This window comes from Zalophus californianus, chromosome 3 (genome assembly GCF_009762305.2).
Source record: "Zalophus californianus isolate mZalCal1 chromosome 3, mZalCal1.pri.v2, whole genome shotgun sequence".
Classification (NCBI taxonomy): domain Eukaryota; kingdom Metazoa; phylum Chordata; class Mammalia; order Carnivora; family Otariidae; genus Zalophus; species Zalophus californianus.
In genome coordinates, this window is record NC_045597.1 from 187,333,721 (window position 1) to 187,350,237 (window position 16,517).

The following is a 16,517-nucleotide window of genomic DNA, read 5'->3' on the forward strand; positions in this document are numbered from 1 at the left end:
ACATTTTTATTACCAGTCAATGTCTAGAAGAGTTTACATTCCTGGAAAGGATAAATTCACTTGAAAGGGGGCAATATTTATTCAACAAAGACCCAACTCCTCTGAGTCTGCTGAAATTGGTTTAATACTTTCTTTCAAATCCTGTATTAAAGGTGAGCAAGAGAGGCGCCTGGATGGCTCAGTTGGTTAAGCGTCGGACTCTTGGTTTGGCCTGGGGTCATGATCTCAGGGTTGTGGGATCAAGCCTGAGCCCCATGTCAAGTTCTGCTCTGAGTGTGGAATCTGCTTGAGATTCTTTCCCTCTCCCTCCCCCTCTATTGCTCCCCCCGCTTGCGTGTGTGTGTGTGTGTGTGTGTGTGTGTGCATGTGTGCACTCTCTCTCTTTTTCTTTAAAGAAATGTGAGCATGAAAATAAATTTAATGTCGTGATTATTAATTCTAAGGATCTGATCAAAGGATCGGTAAATACAATGGACTGAGTGTTGTAACAAGTAAGCTTAGGGGCACCTGGGTGGCTCAGTCGGTTGAGCGTCTGCCTTTGGCTCAGGTCATGATCCCGGGGTCCTGGGATCGAGCCCCACGTCGAGCCCCAAATCGGGCTCCGTGCTCGGTGGGGAGTCTGCTTCTCTCTTTTCCTCTGTCTGCTGCTCCGCCTGCTTGTGTTTTCTCTCTCTCTCTCTCTCTGTCAAATAAATAAATAAAATCTTTTAAAAAAATAAGTAAGCTTAAATATACACAGATGATTTTCACCTGTAGGAAACAAAGAGTTTTAAAACACTTTTTGAGATATAATGTGTACATTAACCAATTCACCCAGTTAAAATGTAGAATTCAATGGCTTTTAGTATATTCAGAGTTATGCTACCATCACCATAATCCATTTTAAAACATTCCATCACTCTGAACCACCCCCCACCCCCAAACCATCAATCTTCAATCCCTCCATGCCCCACAAACCTAGGCAACGACCAATCTATTTTCTGTGTCTATAGATTTGCCTATTCTGGGCATTTCATATAAATGGAATCAGACAATATGTGGCCTCATGTGTCTGCTTTCTTAAAATAACATTTTAAAGATTCAGTGATATTGGGGCACCTGGGTGGCTCAGTCAGTTAAGCATCTGCCTTTGGCTCAGGTCATGATCCAGGGTCCTGGGATCGAGCCCCACATCGGGCTCCCTGCTCCGCGGGGAATCTCCTTGCCTCTCTCTCCAGCTTGTGCTCTCACACACTCTCTCTCTCAAATAAATAAATAAAATCTTTAAAAAGAAAGATTCAGGGATGCCTGGGTGGCTCAGTCGGTTAAGCGTCTGCCTTCGGCTCAGGTCATGATCCCAGGGTCCTGGGATCGAGCCCCACATCGGGCTCCTTGCTCAGCAGGGAGCCTGCTTCTCCCTCTCTTTCCCTCTGCTTGTGCTCTGTCAAATAAAGAAAATCTTTAAAATAAATAAATAAAAAGATTCAGTCATATTGTAGCATATATCAGTACTTTGTTTTTTTATGGTTACATAATATTCCATGGCATGCATCCAACACATTTTGTTTATCCATTCATCAGTTGATGGACATTTGCAATACTTCCATTTTTGGCTATTATGTATAATGCTGCTATGAATATATATGCACAAATTTTGGGGTCAACATATGTTTTCATTCTCTTGAGTATATACCTAGGAGTGGAATTACTGGGTCATATGGTAATCCCATGTTTAACTTTTTGAGGAGCTGTCAAACAGTTTTTCAAACTGGCTGCAGCATACATTCCCACCAACAGTGTGTGAAGGTTCTGATTGTTCCACATCATTAGCAACACTTGTTTTATCTGTTTTTTTTTTTTAAGATTTTATTTAGTTATTTGACAGAGAGAGAGAGAGAGAGAGGAAACACAAGCAGGGGGAGCGGCAGGCAGAGGGAGAAGCAGGCTCCCCGCTGAGCAGGGAGCCCGATGGGGGGCTCGATCCCAGGACCCTGGGATCATGACCTGAGCCAAAGGCAGCTGCCCAACCAACTGAGCCACCCAGGCGCCCCTTATCTGTCTTTTTGATTACAGCCATTCTAGTGGGTTTGAAGAAAGAGTCTTTAAACAATAACAATTATGGTGAGAGCTAAACAATCTCATGAATGTTATTGGATTCCTTTTTTTTTTTTTTAAACAGACAGTGAAGAGATGCTCAACATCGCTCATCACCAGGGAAATGCAAATCAAAACTACAGTGAGATATCACCTCACACCTGTCAGACTGGCTAAAATCAACAACATAAAAAACAAGCATTAGCAAGGACATGGAGAAAAAGGAACCCTTGTGCACTGTTGATGGGAATGCACACTGATGCAGACCTTGTGGAAAACAGTATGGAGGGCCCTCAAAAAATTAAAAGTAGAACTACCCTGTGATCTAGTAGTCACACTAGTAAAGAATATGAAAACACTAATTCAAAGGGATACATGCACCCCTATGTTTATAACAGCATTATTTACAATAGCTAAACTATCGAAGCAGCCCAAGTGTCCATCCATAGATGAATGAATAAAGAAGATGTGGTATATATATATGTATATATATATATACACAATGGGATATTATTTAGCCATAAGAAAGACTGAAATCTTGCCATTTGCAATGACATGGATGGAGCGAGAGAGTATAATGCTAAGTGAAATAATTCAGAGAAAGACACATACCGTATCATCTCGCTCATATGTAGAATTTAAGAAACAAATGAACAAAGAAGAAAAGAGACAAACAAACAAACAAAAAAACCAGACTCTTAACTATAGAGCACAAACTGACGGTTACCAGAGGGCAGGTGGGGGAGGGGACGGATGAAACAGATGAAGGGGATGGAGGGCACACTTACCCGAATGAGCACTGAGCCATGTACAGAACTGTTGAATCACTATACTGTACATTTGAAACGAATATAACATGTGTGTTAACTACACTGGAATGAAAATAAAACAATTTAAAAACAAAAGAGAAAAAGAAATATGTGTTTGGATATAGGTATCACCCGACTGAAAACTTGCTCTCCTCTGCAGACAGATGGCATTGCTGATAGAGATGCTGGCCAATATTTTCAGAGTTCAGGGACTATTCTTCAACAGGAACAAAAATATTGACCCCTGAATAAGGTGAAAGAGTTCATTGTTTATCTTAACCTTCTTCCCCATGGTGAAACACTTGCCATCCATAACGTGGAAGCAAAAGTTAACTGTTAGTTAACTTTTAGTTAGTTAAGCAAAAGTTAGTTAAGCAAAACTTAACTGTTTTTACTGCATCTGACAAGATAATTCTGGTGAACATGAGGTGTGAGGATTTGGTTAAGAATTCTCAGGGATGGGGCACCTGGGTGCCTCAGTTGTTAGGTGTCTGCCTTCGGCTCAGGTCATGATCCCAGGGTCCTGGAATCAGGCCCCGTATCCGGCTCCTTGCTTAGTGGGGAGTCTGCTTCTCCCTCTGTCTGCCGCTCCCCCTGCTTATGGTCTCTCCATCTCTCTCTCTGACAAATAAATAAATAAAATTTAAAAAAAAATAGAAAAGAACTCTCGGGGACCATCTGAGGCAGTGGGAAGCCCCAGGCTTCTACCTCCTGGCTGACTGCAATTTGGGGCCTGTGTACGGGCCTCCTGGCTGTGGGAGGAGATGATGGAGGATTCAAGGTTGGCAGCAAAGAGAAATGGCCCGATTGGAAGGGGGAGAAGCAAGAACCACGAAGCTGACCTGAGAGGGATGACTGAGCAGAGCTCTTGTGGAGAGGCGACATTTGGCTTGTTCACTGGTGTTCATAGGACCCAGGCCTCTGCCAGGTCCCTTATGTTTATTTCCTCTCGATGATGCACGAGATAAGGGAACCGCTTGACCCAGTGGCGAGCCCAAGGCCACGGACTGTCTGTGGGGAGAGATGGGTTCAAGCCTCTCTGAACCATTGTCTCTGACTGCCATCACACAGAGCAGGGACCATGAAAACGTTGATTGCGTGAATGATGGGTGTCAGGATAGAGGAAGCTGGTAACAAGAGGGGGACTGGGTGCTGCTGGACAGGGATGGGGGGCACTTACTCACTGGCTACCCTTTGCACTAAATGAGTATATTACTTTTCAGAATAAATACTTCAAATAATAAGTTCTACTATTTCCCACGCAGAATAAGAGGCCACTTTTGAAGGATCAAAAATCAGCTTAGCTTCAGTTTTCCTTTTTTTTTTCAAAATAAATATTCTAAATAAATAAATATTCTAAGCCCAGCATGATGCCCTGGTTGCTGTTCCATCCTTGTACACTAAAAATAAATGAGGCAAAATGGGCATGAAATTGTTTATAGCAAGAATTACAGAAAACAGTGATTATTACACTTTAATAAGACTCTTTACAAATTAGTTGGATTGAAGGCTTTGATAGAGGATTGGTTAAAGTCATGAAAAAACAATGTATTCAGAAGAAAATACATTTATAGCATACGAAAGAAGTCAAAACATCACCAGGAATCAAACAGATGAAGTTCAAACATAAAGCACTATTTTCAATCACTAAAATAGTTTTTTTTAAAGTATAATACCCAATTCTGACAAAGTTATAGTGAAATTGCTTTAGGGCAGCATTAACTTGAAAATTACATCTATTTGGAGTATGAATTGGATATATATCAATTGTCATAAAAATGTTCATACTGCTTGATTGAGGAATCTCAAGTTAGTATATCTTGTCTAAGGAAATTATCCAAAAGGAGCGTAACCAAATATACAAAAATGGTATCACACCATTCTTTATAATGCTTAAACACTGAATACAGTTATTGTGCATAAACTTAATGGAATATTATACAGTCTTTTAAATTAACAAATAAGAATAATTTTTTCAAAGCAAACCATTTCATGCATGTGCAGAGATTTAGTTGCATGGATGTTTATTTAACATTGTTTATGATAAAATATTGGAAATTATGTATCTAACAGTATGATGTAATTCTGGTCAAATAACTAACGGAAAATTCATGATGTTTATTTAAATTAATGCTATAGAATTATATTTGTCCACATGCTGATACATACTTTCAAGTTTTTGAAGTGAAAAAGTTATAAAACAATGGCAAAGTATATTCCATTTTGATTTCAAAACTTTTCAGACTTTTCATTTTCAAAACCTACTAAAAAGCTACAGTAATCATGACAGTATGGCACTGGCATGAAGTTAGACTTACAGATCAATAGGATAGAATTGAGAGCCCAGAATAAATCCATATACCTGTGTTCAACTGGTTTCGACAAGGGTGCCAAGATCATTAACAAATGGAGCTAGGACAACAGGATAACCACAGGCCAGAGAGTGAAGTTAGACCGGTACCTCCTACCATATACAAAAATTATACCAAAATATATAGAAGATTTAAATGTAAGAGCTAAAACAGGAAAAAACATAGGCATAAATCTTTGTGACCTTGGATTAGGCAAAAGTTTCGTAGATATGACAGCTACATCACAAGCAACCAAAGAAAAATAGATAATTTGGACTTCAGCAAAATTAAAACTTTTCTATTGCACTGGAGGACATTATTAAGATAGTAAAAATACAACCCACAACATGGGAGGAAATACTTGCAAATCACATGCTTTGATAAGGGCCTCTCATCCAGAATACATAAAGAATGCTTATAATTCAACGATAAAAAGACAAGCCAATTAAAAAAAAGGATGACAGACTTGAACAGACATTTCTCCAAAAAGATACAAAAAAGGTCAATAAGTACATGAAAAAGATGCTCACCATCACTAGCTATTAGGGAAATGCAAATTATAATTTCAAGGAGATACCACTTTACTAGATATCACTCTACTAGAATGGCTGTAATAAAAAAAATGGGAAATAACAAATGACGTCAAGGTTGTGGAGAAGTCTGAACCCTCGTCCATTGCTGGTGGGAATTTAAAATGGTGTAGTTACCACATAACCTGGCCCATATGACCCAGCAATTCCATGTCTATGTGTATACCCGAAAGAATTGAAAACATATATTTATGCAAAAACTTGTACTTGAATGTTCACAGCAGCATTATTCATAATGGCCAAAAAGTGTAAACACCCCACATGTTTATCAACTGATGAAGAGATAAACAAAATGTGGATATACATACAATGGAATATTAGTTATCCATAAAAAGGAACGAAGTACTGATTCATGCTACAATATGGACGAACCTTGAAAACATGCTAAGTGAGAGAAGCCAGTCACAAGGACCAAGCCACATTCCTCTTATATGAAATGTCCAGGATAGGGAAATCCATAGAGACAGAAAATTGGTAGTTGCCTAGGTCTGGGAGGATGGGAGGAAAATGACAGCTAATGGGTATGGGGTTTCTTTTTGGTGTGATGACATGTTCTAAACTGATTGTGGTGATGATTGGAAAACACTGTGAACATACTATAAATCACTGAACTGTACACTTTAAAATGGTGAATTAGATGTTATTTGAATTATATAGTTACACTTGAACCACATGGGTTTGAACTGTGTGGGTCCACTTATATGCAGCTTTTTTTCTATAAATGTAGCACTGTATGTATTGTAAATGTATTTTATCATTTTCTTAATAACTTTTTTCCTCTAGCTTACTTTATTGTAAGAATACAGTATATAATGCATACAACATATAAAATATGTGTTAATTGAGTGTTTATGTTATTGGTAAGGCTTCCAGTTAACAGTAGGCTATTAGCAGGAACATTTGGGGGAGTCAAAAGTTTTATGCAAGATTTTCAACTGTCTGGGGGATTAGTGCCCCAACCCCTGCATTGTTCAAGGGTCAACTGTATATCTCATCTTAAAAATTTCAGAAAAGTATATTCTAAGCCAAACCCAAATGTCTATCTATCTGTCTATCTGTCTATTTCTGGGTGGTGGAATCAGGCATACATTTTTAGTTGCTTCTTCATAATCAAATGTATTATCTAAGTTATTTCCAATTAACATTTATAATTTATATAATAGCATAAGATAAAAGAAAACTCTAAAATAAACATTGACCATACTAAGTTACAATTTATAAATGAAGGGATGTAAGATAATTACACATTCTGCAACTATGCAGCAGGAGTATATAGCACTAGTCCTGAAAAATAGAACAAAATAAAAATAATTGTGCAAAAGTAGTAAAATTATGTATGAAGTAGTAAAATTATGTATGAATTTTTTGAAACTTTTTTCAGTATTATAATTTTTATCTTTACAAGTAGGAGGGAAAGAACCATATTTGCCTCATGAAATGAATTTGCTTTTTATTTGATATTGAAAGTGTTAATGACAACATTATCAACTCTAGGTGCCTTTTTTAAAGAATTCACCGATTCATTCTACAATAAATTTTCCGTTTCTTCCTTGACCTTTTCCTTTAGCTAATCTTTCCCTTTTACCTGAGTTTTCTTCTTGTGTAAGTTGTATTCAAAATTGTTAATTCCCTTTAATATTTAAAACTTATTAGAGTTTAGCTTTGAATAATATTTCCTAATAATTGAAACTTTTTTTGTTTCTCTTACATTCTCTTGGGTATTTAGTTGGCTATCCTAATAGTCTGCAAATATTTTATTAGTTAATTTCTTCTCAGTTTTGCATATTAAGCAGATACCCTCTTATTTTCTAATTTATTTGTTTCATATTTTTTGCTTTTCCCTTTTAAATTTGTTACCTAAATCTTTAAAAAATTTAGGTGTAGATTTAATTATTTTTTTCTTTTACCTTCTTATTAGCATAGGAGGAGAGATACAAAAGTTGCTGACACAGCTTTAACTGTGTAAATGATATCTTTTTTTCTTTGTCTTTAAAGTAATGTCCCCATATTTGGTGTTGCCTTTTTAACTCAGTTATTCCATCCCAGAGTCTTTCTTCCCTTCTTGCAGGGCTGTGTGCATATAGGTAGTATACTGGCTTTCTTTTCAACTTTATTTTATGGAAGTCCGAGAAAGCATGTGTAAAATCTTTGTGTATCTATTGTGAATATCTTTATCTTGAAAACTGCAATTAATTGTTTGTGAAGCCTTAATGTGCACTTGAGAAAGCTCCCTATTTCCCAATTTTTCCTTTTTGGATCAGTTCCTCCAATTGCCTCCTTCTGCGGAAGAAATGGAGGCCCCCGAGGTGCAGGGACTTGCCCATGATCTCTCAGTGGGGCTGGGGCAGAGCCTGTGCTTGGGGCCAATGAATGGAGCATTGTGGAGAGTTAACGCCAACATGCTCCAACAGCACCCTTCCTCTGCTGGTGCCCCGTTCTGTTGAAAAGCTACAGAGCAGGGCTGCCTTAGGCCAGACAGCTTTATTGTGTGCGCACCCTCCCCTGCAGCTTACACTGCATCATACTGACCTGTTACCCTTGGGCTTCTCTTTGGCGTTGCCTGAAGAAGGGATTCTTTTCTAGGATGCTGCCTTCTCATGAAAACAGACCTCCAGTGGGTCCTGCCACGGGTGTTCTGGGCATGCCCAGGTATGCCAGAATCCTGGGATGAACATAACTTAATCAGTCAAGCTGGGACCCGCTATACTTGCTTTCATGCAAGCATGATTTACCTGAGCCAGGCTTTTAAATTATTCTATCTCCCCTTTCTTTAAGTGTATTTTTTTTTAAAGATTCATAGGTGTGGATTTTGTCTTTTTAATCCAGTCTATGATGCTGTTTTTTAAATAGGAGAATTTAGTCCATTTACATGTAATCTTATAATTGTTGTAATTGTGTTATTCTGTATTTTTCTCAGTTAATAAAATTCTTTGTTTTCTCTTTAGCTTAATTTAGGATTTCTATTGGAGGCTGTGTTTTTTCATTCATTTAAGTGAGATGAGATGTTCTCACAATTTTCTGAACAACCCAATTTCCTAGTGTTCTACTATGTTTTCACTTACCCAACAAAAAACAGACTGTGCTCATTTCTTTATATTTGTTCTAATTAAAAACTACTTTTCTTAAAAAAAAAACAACTGTTTTTCTTTCTTATGAATAGATTCAGATTTTTTTTTGGGGGGGTCATTCACTCACCTTCTCTAAGTCCTCTTTAGTCAAATCCTCTTGGTTTCGTTTTGGCATTCTGAGAAGTTTTATCTCCAGTTAAATATTTTGAAATATGATGATCACATTTTATAAAAATTATACATTATACTCTTGCTTTTCAGACTAGGTTATGTCTACCTGTGCAGATGAGCTAGCTAGTGCATAATATTATTTCTCCCTGCCTATATACCTTCATTGAAATTTGCCCTCCTTTCCTGAGGGTCCATGGGTGCACACACATACACAGAGATCCTAAGGAAGGTATAGGCCTGAATGGCCATAATTGTACTGAGTGAGTCTGTTTCCCCGGGTCAGCTGACTGGCTCCCATGGACCCCTCGCCCAGTTCAGGCTGGCCTTAGCCAATCAGCTGTTTTCTCTTTAGACTTCGAAAACGAAGCACCTTGTTCAGCACTGGGCCCTGGACCGGGAGAAAAAGACTCACCTTTTATTGAAATTGTCCCCCACCCACCTCACACACACACAGATGCAGAGCAAACCCATCCCTCTCCTCCAGCACATGACTCCTTGGAGGAGAGTTGCTATCTGAAAAAAAAAAAATTGGGGGGTTCTCTTAGCATGCCAAAAGAGAAGTTTGGTAGTCTGCAGCGTCTGTTACAGAAGGAAGAAAGAAAGCTGTCTCTGTCAGGACCATCATCTACAAGAGACTTAGCTGTTTTACACTCCTAAGACTGACTACCATTTAGGATAAATTCTTATCAAATGATAATAATAACGAATATGTATTTGCTCTGTGCCAGGCACTGTTTTAAGTGCTTTACATGTATTGACTCATTTAAATTTCACATCAATCTTATGAGGTATATATGAGGTGAATAATACCATCATTATTCACATGCTATAGGTAGGGAAACCTCAATGGAGAGGTTGAGTAATTTGCCTAAGGACACACAGTGAGTAACTGAAGGAGTTGGATTTGAACCCAGCAGTTTGATTCCCCTTAAGTGCTATGACGCATTACTGTTGTATTGGAATGGCCAGCTTCCTGTGAGGCTGATATCTGGCAGGCGGCAAGGTACAGGAGAAATGTAAAGCCTTGTCCTATAAAGACCATCCTCTGCAGTGAGTTCTCCAACAAAACAAAGGCATCAACATTCTGGGTTTAATGAGTTTAAATGTCATTCTTTCTATTTTTTTTTTTAAAGATTTATTTATTTACTTATTTGAGAGAGAGAGAGAGAGCACAGGGGGAAGGCAGGGGGAGAGCGAGGAGAGAGCAGACTCTCCACTGAGTGCCCAGCCTGATGTGGGGCTGGATCTGAGGACCCTGAGATCAGGACCTGAGCCAAAATCAAGAGTCAGAGGCTTACTCAACGGAGCCACCGTGATCCATCCTTCCTTCCTTCCTTCCTTCCTTCCTTCCTTCCTTCCTTCCTTTCCTTCCTTCCTTCTTTCCTTCCTTCCTTCCTTCTTTCCTTCCTTCCTCCCTCCCTCCCTCCCTCCCTCCCTCCCTTCCTTTTCTTTCTTATTAACATATAATGTATTATTTGTTTCAGGGGTACGGGTCTGTGATTCATTAGTCTTAGAAAAATATGGACCCCTTCACGAGTTTGCATGTCATCCTTGTGCAGGGGCCACGCTAATCTCTGTATTGTTCCAATTTTAGTATATGTGCTGCCTAAGCGAGGACCATTCTTTCTTTTTTAAAATGTAGTAATTATTAGATGCCATTTACAGCTGCTGAGATATATCTGTGATTAAAAGAGAGAGCTCAAAATTAGAAAAAAGATGGAAGATCAGAAGAAGAAAATGGGAGGATGAGAGATAAAGTTAAAAAATAAAAATTAAGGCAAATTTAAAGCCAAAGATGTGGGAATAAAAACTTAGAAAGAATAACATTGTAAATGAGAAGTTTCTAAAATTCATACTTGAAGTAGCATATGTTAAATAGAAAATAAAAGAAACAAAAGAGCAAAGAACTAGAAAATAAAAAAAAATAAATCTAAAAAATTAGGAATAACATGTTGATGGCTCCTGGTAAAATAAAATGAGCAGTTAGAAGTATTCAAAAAGACGAGATTTTAAATAGGAGCTAGAAGGTAAAAGAGAAATTAAAATAAGGGCTAAGATCTATGAGGCAAAAGTTGCAAAGGATCTAGAAGGATTTATATTTAAAAAGCTAAGAGAAAAATAATACTCATAAAGATAGAGGGAAAAGAAAAACTAAGTTTAAAAAAAAACTAAGTTTAAAGTGAGACAAGAACAAAAACAGACTCTAATCAGACAAGAATTCCAAGTGGGAAATAGTGGTCTGGGTGGAGCTAATTGCTGGAATTGAGGAGGCCAAGATCAATTGATATGGTGATGATGAGACATATTTTCTGCTCACCCATAACACTCAGCCGGCAGCACTATCAGCCTGCACACGTAAAGATGAGGCTCATGGCACTTGACACCATCCCACAGCCGACTGGGTCCTTCCAAAGTCATACCCCTAGGCCAGCAAACACTCCTTCACTTTGGTTCTTGGAATATGTTCAATTCTACCTTAGTTTTTCAACATATTTAATAGTCCTTTTGTTATCTTTTACTTCCTTCAAGATGGAATTCACAAGTGAAAGGCAATCAAACATGTTGTTGTTGAATGGATTTGTTCCACTGTATTTCCTTGAAGTTCTTGTGGCATTTGGTTACTATGCTGTTTGTTTTCTCTCTCTCACACACACTATCTTTATCACCCAGGTTCGATTTTGATGTTCTAACACTTCCTACTGAACCTGATTTGCTTGGTTATTTGCTCCTTTCAATGTAATTGTAGTAGCGGGATTGGGTTGGGGGGAATGAGACAATCTACAGGACTTGTTCTTGGACTGGGCTGTGAGGGTGAGGGTGTGGTGGAGGGGTGGGGAGTGGAGGAGTCACGGATGTCTCCTAGGTGTCTGGGTTTCTGCCTCTGTGACCGGGTAATGTTAATATAGGAGAACACCGAGTTGGGGGTGGTGGTGGTTAGGAATCAGGGTCAGGTTGGACCTGGAAAACTCTGGGGCACTATAGTTGTCTATAATCCTTAAATTCCCAGGAAGGCTTGAATTTCATAATAGACACACTCCCTCCCAATGCCAAAATGGAATTCTTCTGGAGGTAGCAGATGGCTCACTGTTTATACCAACAGGGCATGGTAACCCTGGTCCTCTGTTTATATTCTGGGCATTCCTCAAAGCATTTTGCATCATTAATTGGCTATCCTTTATCCAGAGACCAAAGTCAGACAAAGCGCATCATCTGGAACCTTTCATGCCCACACCATCCTGGAAGTACAAAGTTCACCCACAATTCTCTGCAGTTCTCTAAAAATAGGCTCTTCACAGCAATGATAAGTTTCCATCTCTTGAGGTACCATTGAAATCCCCTGGAACCCCAGCCAAGTCGAGCCTAATGAATCACTTTGGCCCTTCAACAGAACACAGTTCTTTAGAATTGATGCTCTATTCAAGGCTGCCAGGAACATGCAGGATAGACTTTATCTATTATACTTTAAGGATTTGGGGCTTCTTTTTGTCTATATTACAAGTTGACTTTGTCCCTTCTGTTCACAGAACAATTGATTTAGCTTCCTTTTATCAAATTGTAACCATTTTCTGGTCCTGCCTTGCTTATGTTATACCTAGGCTGATATTTTGGGTGTTTTAAACTTTTCAGCCGCACATTTCGAATTTCTTGGTTTACTCCCACAGATGGCTGGTTACATCCATTGTGGATAGATTTACAGTGTCTTAGGGAAGACTATGCCTCTTCTGGACGAGCTTGTTGTAATAACTGGATATAATGGGAATGTACTGGTTCTGGACTGGAGGTATGCTTGTGGGGCAAGCCTCTCACCCCAAGTCACTCTACAGTGTGGCTCTACAGTTGTGGTTTTCCTTTGGCCCACATGAGGAAGCCCAGAGCTCACTCTGCTTAGATGACATGGGAACACGTCCACTCAGCCCTGAAGCCGTCACACTGGCTGACACCAAACTTTCTGTCAGCCGTCCCCAAATGAGATTTTCCTGTTGAACTTACGTACAATAATTGTCTTTCCTTTGCTCTGGTCCTTGCTCATCTATTCCTGCTTCTAATATTTTTGGTTTTCTTGGCTTCATCTTCCATTTCTGGCTCTGAAACCCCAGTTTTTATGTTATTAATCCTTTGTTCTTTTCCTTTTCTGGGTCTTCCCATCCCTGGCTCCATTGGGCCCTCTCCCACCCACTGGATCACTGTACCTTTGCCATCTTCTGCGTCCTGCCCCTGCTGGGCTTCTTCCATCTCATCTACAGTTTGAATAGACAAGTTTTGCCTACATCACAGTTTTCGCGGAGGATTCTGACCTGTATGAACATTAAAAACCAAAGGCTCAGGGCGCCTGGGTGGTTCAGTTGGTTAAGCTTCCAACTCTTGATTTTGGCTGAGGTCATGATCTCAGAGTCCTGGGATCAAGTCCTGGGTCAGGCTCCATGCTCAGCGGGTGGCGCGGGGGTCTGCTTGAGGATTCTCTCTCATTCTCCCTCTAACCCCCTCTACCCCCTCCACTCACGTTCTCTCTCCCTCTCTCAAATAAACCTTAAAAAAAAAAAAGGCTCATGGGTTCATTTATTCTTTAAACAAACATCGATTGAGGCCTTTGTGTGAGGCAAGCACCGTAGATGCAAGATAAAATAAATTATTTTCCACATTCAAGAATTAGTAGAGGGGTGCCTGGGTGGTTCCATCGTTAAGCCTTTGACTCTTGATTTCAAGCTCAGGTCATGGTCTCAGGGTCATGGAATTGAGCCCAGTGCTGGGCTCCAGGCTTAGCAGGAAGTCTGCTTGAGATTCTCTTCCTCTCCTTCTGTCCCCCCTCCTGCACACATACTCTCTCTCTAAAATAAAGAAACCTTTATTTTATTTTTTAAAGATTTTATTTATTTGTCAGAGAGAGAGAGAAAGCCCAAGCATGGGCAGCAGCAGGTAGAGGAGCCTGACGTGGGTGGGACCCGATCCCAGGACCCTGGGATCATGACCTGAGCTGAAGGCAGATGCTTAATGGACTGAGCCACCCACCCAGGTGTCCCTAAAATAAAGAAATCTTAAAAAAAAAAAAAAGAAAAAAGAATTAGTAGAGGTATTAGTAGAGGAATCCTGAAATTTACAAATACTTTCAAAAACATTAAGGCATTCAGGAACAATTTAACCTATCTCTTTTCCTTGTTCGAATATGGAGCATATGGTGGTGGACTCCGTCACTACATAGATTCAAGCCACTGTCGATATTGACACCATATTCCCGAATTTTGATTTTTTTATGGTCACCACTGGGCACTTGATGGCCACATCATGACACGGTGACCACGTCCTCACTGGAATTCTTTCCTCTCCTGCTGTCTTCTCAGCAGTCCTTCAACCGAACATTCTGACTGCTCTTTGGGAGGTTCCTTTTCCTTGGCTCACACCACAATGTTGATGTTTTCTTAGGTTCCATCCCGCTCTACCCACGTCCCTGGGCAGGCCACACTGACCTTTCAGTGGGTTTCTCAACCGAGCCTACTTTCTTTCTTACCTGAAACACTCCTCCCTACTCTTTTACTTGCTTGAAGTCTCCACCATCGGCTTTTCCCCACCCGTGTCTGGGTAGGCCCCACGGCCTCTACTTAGCCCACCCGGGGAAGCAGCACCCCTCTGCCTGCCCTCCCATCAGTCTGTGCATTCTGAGGGCAGGGACCACGGCTGGATCGCCCCTCTCTGCATCTCCAGGGCCAGCCCTGCTAGCAGGTGTCCAACAACCGAGTGTCTACTAAATGAAAGAATGAGTAAAACCCTGACCCAGGAAGGGGCCCGCGTGGCTACAGCCGGGGGCCTAGAACCCGAGCTGGGCGGGGTCCGGAGCCGGGGACTGAGGCGGCCGGGGTCGGGCGGGAAGGCTTCTAAGCGGTGGCCTCGCTAGAGCCATCGGCTACAGCCCATCGCCCCCGCGAGGCGAGGCCCGAGAAGTCGCGTTGGCCCTTCGCCAGCCCCTGCCAGCCGCCCCACCCCCTGCAGCCAAACAACCGCCGACCACCGCCTCCGCCGCGCTCTTGCTGCGCGCGTCGCTCTTGGCCCCTTCCGGCCACCGTTGCTCTCTATACCGCCGCGCCCCTGACCCGGAAGAGCATTCTCCTTAGCAACTGCGGGACCGCAGCGGCGCCAGCCTCCCGGGAGCAACGGTGAGGCCTCCTCGCCCCCGTCCCGCGCGCCTCACCTCGACCCCTTTCCTGGACCGGCCCCGGGGCTGGCCTGCCCGGTCTCCGCAGCTCTTGGCGGGGCACCTGCGGCAGCGGCCCCGGGCGAGCGCCCTCCACTTCTGGCACCGCTGCCCGGCTCCGACGTCGCCCCTGCCCACCACAAGCCCCCAGCTCTCCGCCGACCCGGCCTGCCAGGCTCGGCTCCTCGCGCCCGGCCCCGCCGGCCCTCCCTTGTAGCCCCCTTAGGGGCGCGGATAGGAATACCCGAATTAAACAGTGCCTGTTGCTGTGGAGAGGACGCTTCCCGAGGCTCGGGTCCCCTGTGGGCGCGTTCTTATGGGTCCTGATACAGATGCTTGGGACTGGCAGGGATGGAGCGTTTGAGGAGCCTTGAACAGCAGCCACTTAACTAGAACACTTGCTGTTTGCCTGCTGCTTTGCGCTTTCCAAAGTGGTGTATTTTATCTGCTTTGTTGACCGTGGAAACTCATGTAATTGAACATTTTAAACTGATCCTTTTCCGGGGATTAGGTTTTCTGTTTTTAGCGGTGTGCGGTTAGTATCATGTAGCTTAGATTTTGTGTCTTCCAATTTTCTACAGAAGGAACTCTCCCTGGGACTGATTAAGTTTGGGAAAAATTTCAAGAGAAATTTGCTAAGTTGAAGTAGGACAGGTGTTGTTAATATCTTTGGCTTACATTTGAAAAGATACCATGACACTGAAAACCTCCCTTAATTGAGTTTGTAGATGTGGTACTAAGAAAACCCTAAACCTTGTTTGAACATTGTTGGATAACGACTTTATATTTAATCTAATGATGGAGCTAAAACTGAGGCATATGAAAAATTTTTAGGAATGACATTTCAGGAATGATATTTGCGGGAATTTCTATACCAAAATCCATTATTTAACGCAGTATAATTTCTTATCAGTTCGGTAAGTATTTAATAAGCACCCACAGTGTTATTATGTGAAAGGATATAAAATAAGAGTGTATAGATTAAATTATTGGGAAAACTATAAAGCAGCATTTGTTTAAAGGCAAAATCAGAGGGAGGAGAGAGCAGTGTGGGCTGGAGTTTTCTGTATTATGTTTATGGATTATCTCTCTAAAGTATAGATAGTTTATATTTGTGTTGGAGGGGACAGGGAATCCTAAATAGTTTCTTATGTTCTTAAGGGTTTTGGGAAATAGTTCCAAGTGACATTTTGTAGTTTTTCTTTAAAGCTCTACGGTTACTTGATGGCAGTATCTATTTCTTTCACTCTTAGTACAAATCTGGCATTTTT

The 16,517-nt window shown here is 41.1% G+C and overlaps 1 protein-coding gene, 1 long non-coding RNA gene and 1 other non-coding gene across 7 annotated transcripts in view; 1 reads left to right on the forward strand and 2 right to left on the reverse strand.

Moving 5' to 3' along the window:
- DIS3L2 (DIS3 like 3'-5' exoribonuclease 2) overlaps window positions 1-16,517 on the forward strand; it is a 437,114-nt gene that overhangs the window by 66,018 nt on the left and 354,579 nt on the right. For 2 of the 5 annotated variants that reach the window (XR_003519033.2, XM_027588748.2), the window contains exon 1: window positions 15,109-15,208. The exons of 1 other annotated variant lie outside the window; for it this stretch is intronic. The gene's annotated coding sequence lies outside the window, so the exon portion shown is untranslated. Of the gene's footprint in view, window positions 1-15,106; window positions 15,209-16,517 lie in introns of those variants that run through there. 2 more of the 5 variants (XM_027588754.2, XM_027588752.2) reach the window with 2 other exon arrangements.
- LOC113919501 lies at window positions 623-15,097 on the reverse strand. The gene is made up of 4 exons (XR_003519034.2): window positions 14,566-15,097; window positions 13,253-13,357; window positions 8,353-8,485; window positions 623-682 (listed from the first exon to the last, which is right to left on the reverse strand). It is a non-coding gene; the product is annotated as an uncharacterized LOC113919501 (long non-coding RNA).
- Window positions 10,577-10,680, reverse strand: LOC113921107. Its single transcript, XR_003519515.1, has one exon. It is a non-coding gene; the product is annotated as a U6 spliceosomal RNA (small nuclear RNA).